Raw genomic sequence first — 19330 nt, forward strand, 5'->3', positions numbered from 1 at the left:
AACAAGGGCACCTGCATTTTTGCAGAGGCGCGGCCCAGCATAGGCCACTCCAGCAGCCAGCCCCGCCTCTCTCTGTGTCTGAAGCAGGCCTGGGAGGCTTGCAGAGGCCTGCAAGGGCGGAGGGCCGGGGGCGCGCAGGCTGGGGGCGGAGGCAGGGCCGCGCGCCTTTTTGTCCTGCTTCTGAGACCTGCGGCATTGGCTAGTCTGACGCTGAGGTCGAGGTGGGCAGAGCTAGCGACGGGCTCCGCTTGGTGCCCGCCCAGCCGCAGCTAGAAGCGGCAACCGACGGGGCGCACTTAGCGCCTGCCTGCACAATCTGCTTGGGCTGGGCTACAGGGCGGCTGCTCCTCCCTCCTCTTCCAGGCTCCGGGCCAACCCCGCCCTTCCCGCTCCCTGCCCTCGCTGTTCTATCCTTGGATGTGATTCTTGCGGAAGGGCTAATGACCAACATGGAGCTCCCCCTCGCCTGGAGCTACTCCGCTCACCTTCCGGGGCTGTCCGAGGCAGTCGCCAAAGCACTCCGCCCCGGGGAGCTCCGCAGCCAGGCGCTTCCGAGGGATTTTGAGAACCGCTGTGCTGCTTCTACTACACACCAGGACCTGATTCGCGGAGGGCTACGACCGAGTCCCACCTTGAAATTCCGCTTCGACATCTCCTCTGCTGTTCCAGACGTGGTCCTGGACCTCTTCAACTGGTGAGAGGATGCCGCTGGCCAGAAATGGCGGGGGCAGGCGGCCTCAGACCCCGTGGACGGAGCAGGCTAGAGGGCAGTCGGACTCGAGCTCGCAGAGCCCTCGCGAGCGGGCCCCGCTTGCCGGCTCTTAGAGGGGTTTGGGGATGGGAATGGGGGCAGCTAGTAGAGCTGGAGCTCAGCGTTTCAGTCCACCTGCTACTGCGTCGCCCGACAGGCACCCCCTGTGTGCCCAAACCGCAGCCCCGGGTGGAGATGCCCTTAGCCCAGCGACGAAAGTCCTAGGCAGCCTCCCCTCTGGTCCCTCTGTGTGTTGGGGGGAGTGGGAGGCTTGTATAGAGCAATGGGCAAGAAACAACATAGACGCGAGAGATACCTGTTTGAGTCCGGATTTTAGCCCATTTTCGTGTGTGTGGGAAGGGGCCTGGGGACACTTTCTGATGCTGCAGATAGAAAAAATTAACTCGGAAACCCTGGTGGCGTAGTGGTTAAGAGTTCGGCTGCTAACCAAAATGTCGGCAGTTCGAATCCACCAGGTGCTTTCTTGGAAACCCTATGGGGCAGTTCTACTCTGTCCTGTAGGGTCGCTATGAGTTGGAATCGGCTTGACAGCAACGGATTTGGTTTGTTTTTTTAGCCTCACGAGGCCCAGGCAGTGTAATCCGTGGCTGTATAATTGTTTGACCTGAAATGAGTGTGCATTTATACTTGTTGGGTGCCGTCGAGTTAATTTTGACTCCCAGCGACCCCATGTGACAGTAAAACTGCCCCATGGGGTTTTCTAGGTTTAAACTTTACCGGAGCAGATCGCCAGGTTTTTCTCCTGCAAAGACACTGGGAGGGTTTGAACCGCCAGTCTTTCAGTTAGCAGCTGGCGGGGCACTTAACCATTGCACCACCAGGGCCTCCTTTGCTTTTATACTTATTCCTGTGAAAACATTTGAAGATTCAGGTTTTTGGGTTTTTTTTTTTCCTGTTGGATTTCAAGTTTGTTTGGGTCTTGGGATATCTGATGAAATGTTAAGAGTCAGTAGATCACACGGAAATGTGTTTGTGGTGGCTAGAGATCCTGAGCACTGGCCCATGGGTAATCAGTATGCCGTTGGAAACAGGAATACATTGCTTTAATTGGGAATAATTCAGACAGGCACTTCGGAATGTTGCAAAATGAAATTTTATAATTAAAGATGATTGAGAATAATTTTTAAAATGGCAAACCAGAAATGAACATGTATGGGGGGGGAAGATAATTGGCAAGGCTCCATCCAATACAGAGCCCTGCTGCACCCTCAACCTAACATACCCGACTACACTTGTGAACACACACACACACACACACACACACGAGAGAGAGAGAGAGAGAAAATTGTTAATTCACTACCTTGGTGTGACATATTGTTGGGTTCAGCCTGTTTGGCAGGTGGTCTCTGATGCTCCCGCCTATAAAGGTGGCAACAACAGCGCTTTAACCGGTGGGTGCCTGAGTCCTGCTTACTGAAGGATGGGCTAGAGCTTTTTGATCACTGTGCCTACCTTGTTACTGTCACTGGCTGCCTAAGGCAGCCGTATGGACACTGTTGTGATTGTGCATCTCTGGCATGGGCCCAAGGACAACTTTTTGTGAGGTTTGTGGAAAGGAAGGAGACCACTACCCCGGGAAGAATTAAGCATGGCACCCTGGTTGCCTAATAAGAGTCATTGTTGTTTAGGCAACGGTAGCAGGCTTGCCAATCTCCTGTATTGCTGCTTCCGTTGCTGCTGTCTTTTGTGCCCTCCTAACTTCCAAGAGTATGAAAGTGCACATCCATGATGGCCCATGGCTCAGACACTGGTGAGAAAAGAAAAGAGGAAGGAGCGTTTTGGTCCCAGCCACTACCAGAATACCGCAGGATAAAACTGCTGTCCCAATGCAAAACCTCTATTCAGTGTGCCTGGGCTTGCTTAGGGCTGCTTACCAGCACACCAAAGGGCTAATCTTGCAGTCACAAGGCTTGTTGGCTCACCTGACCGTAGATAAAATGGCCTCACTGGATGTGGACCCCAACACTGGGGAGACTGACCGGCATTCCCTGGAGGAGGAGGTGGCTGCCTGTGAAGCCAGCTTCTGGGCTCCCAAACTTTTTCCTGTAATCACCCAAAAGGGTAGCACTAGGGGCTTGAATGCAGACAAAAACTGAAAGCTGCGACTTTACACAGCTACAAAAAACAAAAAAAAACCAAACCCAGTGCCATCGAGAAATCCAAAATACTTTGAGGGAATTTGTACAAAGTAAAGAAAAAAAACAGCAACCGTTAGGTAGTACGCTGAGGTCAGTTCTCCTGAGAGCAGATAGCTCACCATGAAAAATCAAACCTGTTGCCGTCAAGTTGATTCTGACTCATAGCAGCCCTATAGCACAGAGTAGAACTGGCCCATAAGGTTTCCAGGGAGTGGATAGTGCGTTTGACCTGCTGACCTTTTAGTTAGGAGCTGAGCTCTTAACTACTACACCACCGGGTCTCCAGATAGCTCATTCCAAAAAAACAGCCAAACCCGTTGCCGTGAAGTTATTCCTACTCATAGCAGCCCCATAGGACAGAGTAGAACTGCTGCATGAGGTTTCCAAGGAGCAAATGGTGGATTCGAACTGCCAACCTTTTCGTTAGCAGTGGTAGCTCTTAACCACTGTACCACCAGGGCTCCAGATAGCTCACGAGGACCCTTAAATACCTCTGCTGCTACTCCTATGTTTCTGTCACAACAAAGATCCTGATCTTCAGGGTAATAGGGAAAAACACTCATGACACCCCTGTGGCATGGTGAAGGGGTTGATTTCAACTGGATTTAAGCCTGGGATCTTTAAACCCAATTAAGCAACATTGCCATGGGGGAAGGCCCTAACCCTGAAGAAACTGAAATACAAAGCGCCAGGAAGCCCATGAGTCAGTTTCTTGTCGTTACATTTCTTCTTAGCCTTCCCCTTGGAAAGGGCAACTGGCCTGGGCCATACAGTTTTAAGTGATGAGCATCGTAACCCAACCCCACAGAACAGGAGTAGCATTACTCTGGCCCCGGGGACACCCAGGAAACCTAAACCAAGGACAGACAAAAGAAGAGGTACATTAAATAGAGGCTGATCACAATGCAGATGGAAGGAAACAGGGAAATGAGCTAAAGAGTAAACAGAGGCTAAACTAAAGAAGGTAACAGACTTCCTGCAGGAAGTTGAACTAGATACTTATTCTAAAAGATCAGTGAATGCTAATTTATTCACATTGATGCTTATGAATAGGTCTTCTGAATACACAGTGCCTCAACCCTAAATAGCACACAGCTGTGACTACTTTGAGCCTGGAGGTAGACCAGTGTGGCTCTGTGTTTGGCCTGGAGAACCACCTAGAAAACCAAGGCTATTTCCCTGGGCCCTAAGCTTTGAGGATGGGTCACTTGACTGGTGCTTCCCCTTTGCTCTATTGCTCCCTCCAGATGTGAGAACAGAAGGCAAGCCCACAGGTTGCAAAGCGAACATGTACCTGGGGACTGGGAAGCTGGAGGAGGAGGCCAAGACTCTTTGTCCCATAAGAGAGTTCAGGGTATACAGGAATTTGAGTGTTAGGGCACACTCTTACATGACACTGGCTTTTGGATCAGCTATGCCAAACACTGGTGGATGTAAAGTGAGTAACCACTTTGTTTCCTCCTTTCTTTGTCCTCACATTTCTCAGCAAAGGCTAACCAACAACCGTTTAAGTACACCAAGCACGGTATACCCATAATTTCAGGGTCAGGTTGCCATCCCAGCAGGCACCCAGGGCCAGGGGTTGGGAGCAGGAGCAAGGACCAACCTTTAGGGATTGTCAGGTGTTATGGACTGAAGTGTATGCCCCAAAAAGATATGTTGAAGTAAGTATGAATGTGACCTTGTTTGGAAATAGTTTTTTTTCTTTTGTTATCAGTTAAATTAAAGGAGATCATTCTAGAGTAGGATGGGTCCTAATCCTAATCCCCTCTGTGTGGTGTGTTATAAAATGTGAAACCAGGCACAGAAATTGGGAGGCACACACAGGGGGAAGACAGCATGGAGGATCCATCTATAAGCCAGGGAATGCCCAGAAATGCCTGGGGCCACCAGGAGCTGAAAGAAACAAGGAAGGATCTTCCCCTAGAGCCAACAGAGAGAGCATAGCCCTGCCAATACCCTGAATTGGGCTTCTGGCCTCCAATCATGAGAAAATAAATCTATGTTTTTTAAAGCCACCCACTTTGTGATATTTTATTATGGCAGCCCCAGGAAACTAAGACATAAAGTGTGGATAGTCACATTTTCTCTGAGGCACCTTACCACCATGTTTTTTTAAAATATATTTTACTTTGTTGTTGTTTTGTTGAGAATATACACCGCAGAACATACACCAATTCAAAAATTTCTATATGTAAAATTCAGTTACATTGATTACTTTCTTCAAGTTGTACAACCATTCTCACCCTCCTTTTCCGAGTTGTTCCTTTCCCATTAACATAAACTCACTGCCCCCTAATCTTTTGAGTTGCTGTTGTCAATTTGACCCCATATAGATAGTTCTTAAAACAGCACAATGCTCATGGCAGACTAGTTAAGCTAAATTATCATTTGGTTTTAAGAAAACTTCAGGGGATATTTTTAGTTCAAGGAAGATTATCTCAGGACCATATTTCAGAGGTTCATCTAGCCTCCATGGATCCAGAAAATTTTTTTAAATTTACTTTCTAATTTATAGTTTTCAGTATGTTGTTGTCGTTGTGGGCCATCAAGTTGATTCTGACTCATAGTGATCCTATAAGACAGGTACGAAACAAAACCAAACCTGTTGCCGTCCAGTAAATTCTGACTCATAGTGATCCTATAGGACAGAGTACAACTGCCCCACATGGTTTCCAGGGAGCACCTGGTAGATTCGAACTGCCAGCCTTTTGGTTAGCTAGCCATAGTTCTTAACCACTACGCCACCAGGGTTTCCACAGGACAGATATAGGACAGAGTATAACTGCCCCATAGGGTTTCCTAGGCTGTAATATTTATGGAAGGAGATTGCCAGGTGATTTCTCCCATGGAGTGGCTGGTAGGTTTAAACCACAAACCTTTTGGTTAGCAGCTGAGTGCTTAATCACCAGCATCTTTCAAGTAGACTATGATTTGTTGACACCTGATACCTAAGTTGGGGGATAGGTTACATTAAGCTTTGTGCACATGCAGACCTGGGGCGTAGGAGAAAAGATGGGTCCTGGATTTATATAACCAAATAGTAGATGAAGGTAGGAGGGTGTGATGGTTAATTTTATGTGTCAACTTTGCTAGGCTGTGTTTTCCAGTGGTTTGGCCAAACACTAGTTGCTGTAATATAGTGTTAATTAATGTAACATAATATAACATAAATCCCTTGCTGGTGAGTTGATTCTGACTCATAGCAACCCTATGGGACAGAGTAGAACTGCCCCATAGGGTTCCCAAGGAGTGGCTGGCGGATTCAAACTGCTACCCTTTTGGTTAGCAGCCACCAGAGCTCCACTTAACTCCCCGCAAGATGTTCCTTGGAAACCCTATGGGGCAGTTCTGCTCTGAACTATAGGGTCACTGTGAGTCAGAATCAACATGATGGCAATGCATTTGGTTTTTGGGTTAAGGTAATATAATGTAATTACTTGCCGTAATGCAAACCTTATGGTACGCTCTGCCTCCAGACTATAAATAGATATTTTGGCAGAACTTGCTCACTCTTTCTCTCTTCACTCTTTCCATTGCCTGAACTACAGATCTTGGGATGAAAGCCTACAGGAGTCTACAGCCTGCTATCTGACCCATGGATTTGAGACTTGCCAGCCACCCACAGTCATGTGATCAGCAGGAGTTTCCAGCCTATTGCCTCCCTACAGGTTTTGGACTTGCCAGGCCCCACAACAATTGCATGAGCCAATTCTTTGAAGTGACTCAGCCTCTCTCTCTCTCTCTCTCTCTCCTTCTCTTCTTCTCTCCCCCTTGGCACACAAACACACATACACATGTGTGTATATATATATATATAAAATCAATGATTCTGTTTCCCTAGAGAACCCTAAGACAGAGGGCGGGGACAACTCAGTACCTTCTAGTGTTTAGACAGAAGAAGACACTATAGGCTCAAAGTCTGGGGCTTCTGTGTATGTGTTTTTTCTCTTTCTTGGGGTGAGGAGGCCAGTAGATGAGACAGCTGTACTCTGAAGGGAGTGGGTAGCAGGGGTGAGGGGAGCAGAAAACAGCAGAGTACCGTAGTGCAAGGTCCCCATCCTTGGCAGTAGCATACCCACCTGGTCAGCAACTGAGGTGCACCCTAGATAGGAAGCGCTGCCCAGGAGAGCAGGAGAAAAGGTAGGTGAGCACTTACTGATGGCCTGTAAACATCGCTGAGGCAAGGTTGAAGTTGCTGGGGGTGTTTAGCTGGAAGAAAAGAGGACTTGTGTAAGGATTTACGACTGGATTCTGAAAGAGAGTGAGACTGTTGGAATCAAGGAGCAAACATGCTAGATTACATGTTGAATTGCGTTTGATTGAAGAAGGAAAGATAGAGCAGAATGAGAGCTGACACTGGACAGAAGTGATTAGAGAAGCCAGGATGGAGAGGAAGAGGGATGAGGGTAAAGAAGAACAATGAGTTTAAGAAGGAAAACATTGCCCAGATAAGATAAGTACTAGCTGGTATATCAACAGCATTTAACATCCATTAGAATCATTGCCTGTTCCACAAGCAAGTTGAGCCTAAGCCTGAGTCTGAGCCCAAGCCCATCCTCAGGTCTGTCAGGTCAGCAGTGGTGAGCAGGATCCTGGTGGTGATACATGTCCCATGAGAGATCCTCCAAGCGCTATCTTCAGTCCTCTTAAAGAAAGGCCTCAGGGAGACTGGGCCAAGGGCTTAAGAGTTTGGGGCCCCCAGTACTCTCTGTGAGGCTTCCCACTAGCCTCAGAATCAACTTTTCCTCTGTCTGAGGTAGGGTAGTTTTACAGCTTAACCCGCCCACACACACAAGTTCTCATGCAGAGGACTTAGTGACTATGCCTTGGTCAGGTTCAAGCGGGAGCCTTATTAGTTCCTTGAGAAGAGGGGTGATGAAAAGAGGAGGAGGAGCAGCAGCAGCCGCCAGGGAAAGCTAGCAAAGCTGCTTCCCTCTGGGCAAGAGAGACTCCTTAGTGTTGGGAAAGCAGGTCCCTGAGGGCTTCGCCTTGACCAACACCTGGCATGACAAAAAACCAAACCTGTTGCTGTCAAGTCAATTCCGACTCATAGCAACCCTATAGGACAGAGTAGAATTGCCCCATAGGGTTTCCAGGGAGTGGCTGGCGGATTCGAACTGCCTACCTTTTGGTTAGCAGCCACGCTCTTAACCACTGGCATGACATAGGCACCCTGATATTGTAGTGTGCAGGGATGAATGAGACATTTTCATCATTCCTTCATCCGTTCTTTGAGCACGGGTACTCTGGTGGGTACTGTGGGGGGAGGGGAGTTAGAACAGGGAAATTTTGAAGAGTGAGGCAAATGGCTACCTCTACCACTTTTCATCCCTTTCTGAGTTCATGAAGGAGGATAGCCACAGAATATGGGGCTGAGGCCATGGCATTTAGGCACCTTATCTGGAGGCTTCTCATTCTCCTAGATTATTCTTTTAGAGTTGTGGAAATACCTTAGTTAAGCTCTAATTCTGACCACTGCTAACACATAAGGTGTCCCTCTTGTCAGATAAAATAGAAAAAGTTTTCCCTTCCTCTGGGCTGCATACCTGTGCCAGGCCTGGCACATGGCTTGGTAAGGAGAATGGGGACTGCATTTCAGCTCCACTTGCCCCTTCAGCTGGGAACCCTTGTACAGGGCTCTTACCTGGCCCTTTAGCATCCCCAGGATTCCACAATAAGGAATGGAGTTGTTTCAGTGGCATTGAATGGTCTAGGATGAGAAGTCTGAGACTGGATTTGGAGGAGAACTTGGCTGCCTGATCCCGCTGGGGCTTGCTAGCTGCCTAATACAGCTTCCATCTTCTAGAGGCATGTGGGGGGCCTGAAAGGCACTAATAAAGAAATGTGTTTCTGGAAACCCGTTACTACTTAGCACTTCACTGGAGATTGTTCACAATAGCCGTGAATGCTGGAATTTGGTCTGTGCCTAATAGAGGTCTACTTCTCAGCTGTCATTCAGGCACTTACTCCCAATAGCACTTTGCTTTCTGAAACATTGGGCTTGGAATAACATACTTCTCTCTTTTCAACTCAGCTTCTGGGCAGCCAGCCTATAGTGAAGCCAGCAGGCTGAATTGTAAAGGTCATATGTGATTCCATATTTAGTCATTAAAATGCTCACACACAGATTTGCTTACATGTTCACTCACACACAAATTCTTACATGGACACAATGGTATACATTCACACATACAAGCTCATACAGTCATTTCACATTAACACCTATTCACTCACACACAAACATTATCACACGCACCTACGTGCAAACATGCACTGATGCAAACCTGCTCCTGTATATGCCCATGCCCATAAATTTGCTTTCACACACACACATGAACCCTCTCACACATTCACAGAAATATATTCACATTAACAAGCTCAGACACATGAATACAGTCACACGTTCACTCACAAAAACACACAAATTTACTCAGATGCAATCACATGTACATATTCATGTGTTCTCTCACACATATGCAAATACACATATTCCCATATTCATTCATAGGTGAATATCCTCAGAAATTAACATGCTCACACACAGTAACACACTCACGTGTACTTACACACAGACATATCAAATATTCAGTCACATTCATACACTAACCTGCTCGCACACACTATCACACATTAATTCATTCACATGAAAATGCTTACATACTCACTCACACGCTCAGATATACTCAGACATACTCAGGCATTAACATGCTCACATGGACACACGCAAAATCTCACAGACACATTTGCATGCACTCACACATGCTCACACATAAGCAGAAATTCAGGCATTAGTGTGTGCATATTCAGACATGCTCACGTTTACATACACGGTTATATTCACTTACATAGACATTACAATGCTCAGACATAAACGTGTTCATAAATTCACTCACATACATGTATACTCACAAATATGTTTATACACTCACACACCACTACACTCACACACAAGAATATACTATCAGCATGATCACACAACACATTGATATACTCACTCACACAAACACGCTCACCAGTTTATGCACATACAGATACACTTACAAACATTACACATAGGTTCGCACACTACTCACATCCAAACACATACACACATTAATGCTCATACATTCACTCTTAGAAATATATAGGCATAAAGACACATACACAGGCTCACATGCAGACATGCTCACACTTTCACTGATTCACATGAATACATTCAAGTTGACTTACACGTGGACACTCATAGTTGCTCACACGTTGACACATTAACATGCTCATACACATTAACATGCTCATACGCAAAACTGGTCACGTCCTCACACCAACATGCTCACTATCACCAATATGCTTACCTATTCACTCACATGTAGGCATGTTCATATGTATGCTCACACTCATGAACATGCTCACTCATAAATGTTATTCACACCCATAGACACATTCATTTGCACTCATACACATGCTTACACATTCACTTACAAATACATTCTGTCTTAGTCATCTAGTGCTGCTGTAACAGAAATACCACAAGTGGATGGCTTTAACAAAGAGAAATTTATTTCTTCACAGTAAAGTAGGCTAAAAGTCCAAACTCAGGGTGTCAGCTCCAGGGGAAGGCTTTCTCTCTCTGTCAGCCTTCTTCTCAGTCTTCCTCCAGACTAGGAGCTTCTCAGCACAGGGACCCCAGGTCCGAAGGACATGCTCTGCTCCTGGCACTGCTTTCTTTGTGGTATGTGGTCCCCCTGTCATTCTGCTCCCTTCTATCTCTTATATCTCAAGACACGATCAAGATACAATCCAATCTTGTAGGCTGAGTCCTGCCTCACTAACACAACTCCTGCCCATCCTCCCTCATTAACATCATAGAGGTAGGATTTACAACATACAGGAAAATCACACAATACCAGGAATCATGGTCCAGTGAAACTGATACACACATTTTGGGGGGGGACATAATTAAATCCATGGCATATTCATATTAACACACATGAAAATGCTTATGTATTTACTCACTAACACAAATACCCACACAAATGTACTCACACCCACAGACCCACACACATAAGCCTGCACGTACACATGAACACTCACAAATTCACTCACACATAAATAATACACATTAACAAGATTTCACATGAGAAAATGTACATACATTTATTCTCTAAAAAAACCCCAAATTTTCACACATAATAGACATGTGTACACTCAAACATGCTCATTCATACAAAATGACACATATACACATGTAAGCACACAATCATGCTCACATACTCTCTCAAACATGAATATGCTCACATACACAACATATTCACTCAGCCACATATGCACACACATACTTTGGCTTGGTTACGCAGATACCCCCACATCACTCACACACACAGATATCCTCACATCAGCATATTCACACATGAAAATGCTCATGAATTCATTCAAGTACATGAAGTCACTCACCCGCCAACACACTCACATTCACTTAGACATTACGTGCTCTCACTCCTATTAGTATACACATAAATAGGAATAATATCACACATTCACTTGTACACAAACATGATTCCACATAGGAATAGTCTAATAATTCACTAATATACATGAACATGCCAACACATTCATGCACCCACTGAAACCTACTCAGACCTTAGCACACTCACAGTGTTCACACACACATGCTCACACATTGTCACATTATCATATTACCATAATCATAACAAGAGCATGCTCACACATTTTCTCACACAGACAACTATACTCATACTCATGCCAATACTCCCACATTCATTCATGCATAAAAATACTCATATTCACTCACACTAATAGACTCACATACTCATAGACTTGCACACACAGAAAACAAAAAAAACTCATAGACTTGCACACACATTCACACAAAAATACAAACATGCTCACATACACTCACACCCTCATTCACTTATGCAAAGACATTCACACACAAACATGCTCACAAATTTGCTCACACATAGATTCATATACAGTCACATGCACATACTCACAAATATACTCACAAGTACACATGAACATACTTTCAAAGAAAGACATGCTTACAGTTTCACTCTTACAGATTAACATGCTCACACAAAATTGTTTTTATATATCCCCTCACATGCATGTGCTTACAGGTACCAACATGCTTATGTATCTATTCATGTAAGAACATGCTTACACATTCAACCACACACATGGATAACCCACGTTCATATGCCGTCCGCACTCATACACATTCTATCACACATAGATAACATTCACACACAGATATAGTCACATCAACATGCTATAACACATATTACAGTCTCGCACATATGCTCACTCACAAACATGCACACCGATTCCGTAACATGCACAGAAAAACTAATGCTAACATACATTAGTGACTCACACATGCATCTTACTGTGTTCACATATTCACTTGCACATGGAAATGCTCATACTTCTGAAGAATCTCACATATTCACTCACACGTGTACATTACCACACTCACAAACAGATGTGCTTACTTACTAATAAACATACACACAGCAACATACTCCAACATTCACTCACAAAATTGAATGTGCGCATTTACTTTCAGACATGAACATAGTAACACTTAAATCTCACTGGTTTACTCGCACACATGAACACTTGCATATTCACTCACACACAAATACACTCAAAATATTCACTTATCCATACAAACATTCATATACACACCCACACTTATTCACTCACACGCACATGCTTTCACTCATTTACTCATTCATATATACTGACATTAACAAGCTCACACACAAAGATGCTTATGCATTCACTCATACAAGCATGGTCACAAATTTACTCATGCATAGACATGTACTCATATAAATGTTGATACATCCTCTCTCACAGTTGCACAGGGTCCCATATCACTCAACGCATTAACATATTCAGATATTAATGTGCCCTTATACGATGACATGCTCACATGTACTCGTAAACACACCCATGTATATCACATTCCAAAACATGCATGCATTAGTAGGAACATATACACACATATGTATACATACACACACGTGTATACATGCGATTTTTTATGGAGCTCTGGTGGTGGCATAGTGGTAAAGAGCTTGGCTGCTAACCAAAAGGTCAGCAGTTCGAATCCACCAACCCCTCCTTGGAAACTGTATGGGGCAGTTCCACTCTGTCCTTTTGGGTCCCTGTGAGTAAGAATTGACTTGACGGCAGTGAGTTTGATTTTTGGTTTTATATGGGATGTGTATGTGTGAGTATGTATGTATGTATGTATATATACATACGTATGTACACATATATTCACTCAGACAACACTCACAAAATAACATACATACATAGACATAGTAAGACATTCATATACACTCACACAGTGTCACATTTATATATATGCTCACATTTGCTTACACACATGAACAATCTTGCATTCACTGAAACAAATATTCTCACACATTAAAAGCTCAGGAACACAAACACACCATTCAGATACTCAAGACATGCTCACCTGCCCATAATCATGTTTTCACTTACACCCACAAATGCACTCACACAGACGTGCTCGCAAATACACTCACACACACTCACACATTTATTTACACATTACTGTGCTCAAACAGGAACATATTTACACAATAGCCTACATACAGTTATGCTCATTGCCACTGACATTCACTCACATACTTGAACATGCTCACACATTTACTCACACAAAAACGTAGTCATTCACATACACATAAACACATATGTATTTACTTATACATACGTCCTCACGTTCAAGCCCACGAACACACATTCACTCACAAACTCAAACACATCAAGTTACACATACTTACATTAACAAGCTCACACACAAGCACGTTCATGCATTCATTCACATCTATCCAGTCACAGAAAGACATGCTCCCTTACTCTCATATATGCATGCTCCTATGTTCTCACTCACATGCACATACTCACACACCCCCTTACACATGTATATACTGAGACATTATCATGTTTTTACACAGTCCTCACATGCTCACATTACCAAACATAAACACGCTCACATATATCACACATGCAGCCACACTGACCCATTAACACATGACACACACAATTCATTTACTCACATGGATACCTTCACAAATTCACCCACATGCATAAATACATTCATATAACCTCAAAAGTTCACTCAGATTTGTGCATTAACATGCTTTCACACACACACGCTCACAAATTCATGTAAAAACACATTCACATGTTACCATGCTCAAACATGTGGACATGCTTCCACATTTACTTTCACACATTTGCTGACCCTCAGATTCACACACATCACTCATTCACTGACACACACACAATCATACACAATCATTCACTCACATGAACATGGCCACACATCCCTTCCCACACACAAATGTATTAAGATATTAATATCCTCACACACATGTTCACTTTTACTCACAAACATGCTCCCACGTTCAATCACATGAACATGTTCTAATTTTTCACACATGGGCACAATCATATACACTTAGCCCCACACACGCACATTCTCGTTGTTGTTAGTTGCCGTCAAGTTGGCTCCAACTCATGGTGACCTTATGTATAACAATAAAATGTTGCCTGCTTCTGAGCCATCTTCATGATCATTGGTATGTTATGAGTCCATTGTTGTGGCTGTTGTGTCAGTCCATCTCGTCATGGGTTTCTCTCGTTTTTGTTGGCACTCTACTTTACCAAACATGATGCCCTTTTCTAGTTATTGATCTTTCCTGACAATGTGTCCAAACTAAGCAAGTCAAAGTCACACCGTCCTCGCTTTAAAGGAACACGGGTGGCTTCTAAGAACATGAGTGGTGTTCTAAAAACACTACCCGTCTGTTAGTTTTTCATACTGTGGTGGCTCACATGTTGCTATGATATTAGAAGCTCTGCCACCAGTATTTCAAATAGTAGCAGGATCAACCACAGTGGACAGGTTTCAGCAGAGCTTTGAGACTAAAACAGACTAGGAAGAAAGGCCTGGTGATATACTTCTGAAAATTAGCCAGTGAAAACCCTGTGGATCACCACATTTTCTGACTTGCTTTGTTTGAACACTTCATCAGAAGGGATCAGTCGCTGGAGGAGGACATTATGTTTGGTGAGGTAGAGGGCCAGTTGGGGGTAAGGGAGACTCTTGGTGAGATGGGTTGGCACAGTAGCTACAACAGTGGACTTTAACATGCTGTCCATTGTAAGGATGATGTAGGACTGGGCAACATTTAGTTCTCCAACAGCACAAGTCAGAGTTGACTTGATGGCAGCTATCTATATATCTGTAAGTACATCCACATTCACTCACATCCATACACTTACACATTAGCTCAAAATCACACATTAACACACTCAACAAATAATGATGCTCACACTTTCACTTATGTTAATACACTCACATGTTCACACATCCACTTACACAGGTGCACAAATTTACTCACACTTGGACTCCCTCATATACAATCACATTTACACATTCACATACATTTACACTCAAACATTAATGTTTGTGAATAAATTCACACATTCACTCAAATACATGAAAATGCATACGTATTCACGCCCATGAACATGGTAATGCACATTCACAGGCTCACACATTCATTCACTCACATCAACCTGCTCACAAATTTACACACTCATACCATCACATGCACACATTCCTATATTACACACACCAATGTAGTCACATTAACATGATCACACATGATAATGCTTATGTTTTACTTATACACCTGCATATGCTCACATTCACAAAATTATTACACATTCACACATACCGTCATGACACATTCACTCATTCACATGAATATACTTGACCTTAACACAGCCACACACAATGACACACACATTAACTTATAAACACAAACATGCTCACAAATGTACTTACATAGTTATAATCACTTATATACACATGATTACACATGTAGTAACACTCACCCATTGACAAACACATGAACATGCTCACCATATGCTCACACACACAGTTACGCATTCACTGACACGTAAGAGCATGCTCATATATACGCTTAGCTTACACATTCCCTGAAAAACATGAACACCATTACATATTCATTCACTCCCATGGTCACACTTTAACATGCTCACCTATTCTCTCACACATAGGAGTACACTCACACATTCACTCAACCATATTAAACATACATACATGCCTATAGTCTCAGATTCACGTACCAGCACAGACACCCTCACACTCACTCACACAAATATATTAGCATTAAGAAGCCCACACACAATGAACATACTCTTGTATTCACTCACTAGCACAATCATACTTAGAACTTCACTCACGCATGGACACACTCACATATGCTCATATGTACATGTTCAGATATTCTCACAGTCACACACGCTCCCACTTTCACTCATTCATGAACATACTCAGATTATAACGTTCTCACGGTCATACTCTCACATGTACTTGACAGCAAACACACATGATACATTCACACACTAACACTCACATTCACAAACATGATCATATATTCACTCACAAGGACACACTCAAATTCAGTCACATGCACAGACATTTACATACACTCACGTCACATGAATATGCTCACATTCATGTACACACATAGACACATGAAAACACTCATATTTACTCAACACGGATGAACACTCACATTCACACATTAATTAGCTCAGAAACAAACATACAGTTGCTCAAATACTCAAACATGCTCACTCACCGTATTTTTACACAAATAATGCATGCCTTTTGCAAGGTATTTTCATAAGTGTGCTATGCTAATTTTTTTACAGCAACACGTAGGAGAGGATTGGCATGGTGGTGCTTGTGAGGGTGCCTCGCGGGGCATATGTGACTGGCAAATGCAGGAGGCACACTTCATTTGCATAAAAATATGGTACATGCCCATACTCATATTCACTCACACCCATGAACATGCTCACACACTCACTCACATAAATAGCTCACTTTTTTTCACTCACACACAGACACACTCACCTACATTCTCTCACAGATGAATAGGATTATATATTTACTCTCATGAACATTCCCAAAAATTCACTCACACACAGACACACATGCTCACATGTGCATACAGGCGTTCAGTCACACATGAACATATTCAGTGATTAACACAATCTCAAAATCACGTGCTGACAGGTACTCATACACAAATATACACATCACACTTTCAAGTACTTTGACCCATTGACGCACCCACAAAAATACAGTCATATTCATTCACTCACATGAACATTTTCACAAATTCACTCACACACAGACCCATTCACATAACCTCAAATATATATGCTGACACGAAAACCAAAAACCAAACCCAGTGCCATCGAGTCGATTCCGACTCATATCAACTCTATAGGACAGAGTAGAATTGCCCCATAGAGTTTCCAAGGAGCGCCTGGCGGATTCAAACTGCTGACCTTTTGGTTAGCAGCCATAGCAGTTAACCATTATGCCACCAGGGTGGCTGACACATTCACTCAAATTTATGCATTAACATGCTGTCACACATAAACGTGCTTACACATTCACATACAAGCATACTCACATTTATTCATGCTTACCCGTTACCTCACTGAAATACACGAAAATGCTCACGTATTTGCTGACACACACATACGTATATGATCACATCCCAGCATGTTCATACATTTGCTCACATATAAGAACAGACTCATGTTACTATGCTAACACAGACCCACTCTCAGATATTCATTCATACAGATTAACACACTCACAAATTTACTACCACTTATATACACTCTTACACACAAGTATACTCACACATTCACGGACATACACAAAAATACTCATTGAATCACTCATGAAAATTTCCACAGATTCAATTCCACACACAAATATATTCAGGTATTAATGTACTAACTCATATACACTCACAAATTCACTCACATTCAAACAGTCTCACACATGTATTCACTCACATGAACATGTCTTAATTTTACACACAGATGCACACACGTTTACTCAAATACAGTTAAAACACTGAAAAAAAGGAACATGCTTACACATCTACTGACACAAGGACATGCTCACATTCACCAAGAAGCTCACACAGTCACATGTAGGAGCACACTCACATTCATTCACATATTCAAAAAGCTCACATGCATGCACGTGCTCACACAGTTACACAAATAAGCCCACCAATTGACTCACACCTATAGGCACACTTGGTCACACACATCACACATTCTTCACACATGCAAATATACTCATAATAACAATCATATACAAGACAGTGCCCACACAATTGCTCATACGCTTAAGTATACTCACACGAACTCACACGTTCACTCATTAACACCAAATACACATTCACTTACACACACGAATGTATTCCATCTTAACATGCTCATACACACATTCACATATTCAGTAACACAGAAGCATGCTCGTGAATTCACTCACACTCAGACATGCTCACATGTATTCATACACACTTGTTTACAACTCAGTGACACGTGCACATAGACATGTTCACATTCAGAAACATGCTCACTATCATTCTCACACTTTCACCACACTTACGGATTCACACACTCACACATGATCATGCTTACACATTCACTCACATGAACATGATCACAAATTGTGTCCCCCGCACAAATACGTTCAGGCATTAACATGCTGACAACACACATATTCACTCACACACATATTCATATATTCACTCACATGAACACACCCTAAATTTATATACATATGGACACACTCATTTTGATGGTTCATGTTGTGTCAGCTTGGCTAGGCTGTTTCCCAGTGATTTGGCAGACATTATGTAATTGCCTATATTATGATCTCATGTGAGTAGCCAATCAATTGAAAGGGGAGTTTCCTTGGGGGTGTAGCCTGCTTTCAGTATATACATGGATATTCTGGAAAATCTTGCTCTCTCTTGACCCTGCATTATTTTCATCACCTGACCTCCGGTTCTTGGGATGGAAGCCTGCAGAAGTCTCAGCCTACTGCCTGACCTACAGACTTTGGACTCACCAGCCCCTCCAACTCTGTGAGCTCGCAGAGGCCTCCAACCTGTTGCCTGACGTCAGATTTTGGGTTCATCAGCCCCTGCAAACATGTGAGCCAGAAGAGGTGTCCAGCTTGCTGCCTGACCCCCGGATTTGGGACTTGGCAGCTGCTACAATTGTGTGAGTCATTTTCTTGAAGTAAATCTCTATATATTTATAAGACAGCACATACACTCATCCATACCACCTCACACATTCACTTACATATGCACATTGTTGTTGTTAACTCGCCATTGAATTGGCTCCAGCTCCAGGTCACCCCGTGTACAACTGAACGAAATGTTACCCAGTACTGTGTCATCTTCATAATCGTTGGTATGCTTGAGTCTGTTCTTGGGGCTGTTGTGTCAGTCCA

General features: G+C 43.4%; 1 long non-coding RNA gene across 2 annotated transcripts in view; it reads left to right on the plus strand.

Moving 5' to 3' along the window:
- Positions 1-214: 214 nt before the first annotated feature.
- LOC126069608 (uncharacterized) overlaps positions 215-19330 on the plus strand; it is an 80381-nt gene continuing 61265 nt past the window's right edge. For both annotated transcript variants that reach the window (XR_007515981.1, XR_007515980.1), the window contains exons 1-2: positions 215-694; positions 6462-10621. This is a non-coding gene — a long non-coding RNA (uncharacterized LOC126069608). The remainder of the gene's footprint in view (positions 695-6461; positions 10622-19330) is intronic.

Source organism: Elephas maximus, chromosome X (genome assembly GCF_024166365.1).
Source record: "Elephas maximus indicus isolate mEleMax1 chromosome X, mEleMax1 primary haplotype, whole genome shotgun sequence".
Lineage (NCBI taxonomy): Eukaryota > Metazoa > Chordata > Mammalia > Proboscidea > Elephantidae > Elephas > Elephas maximus.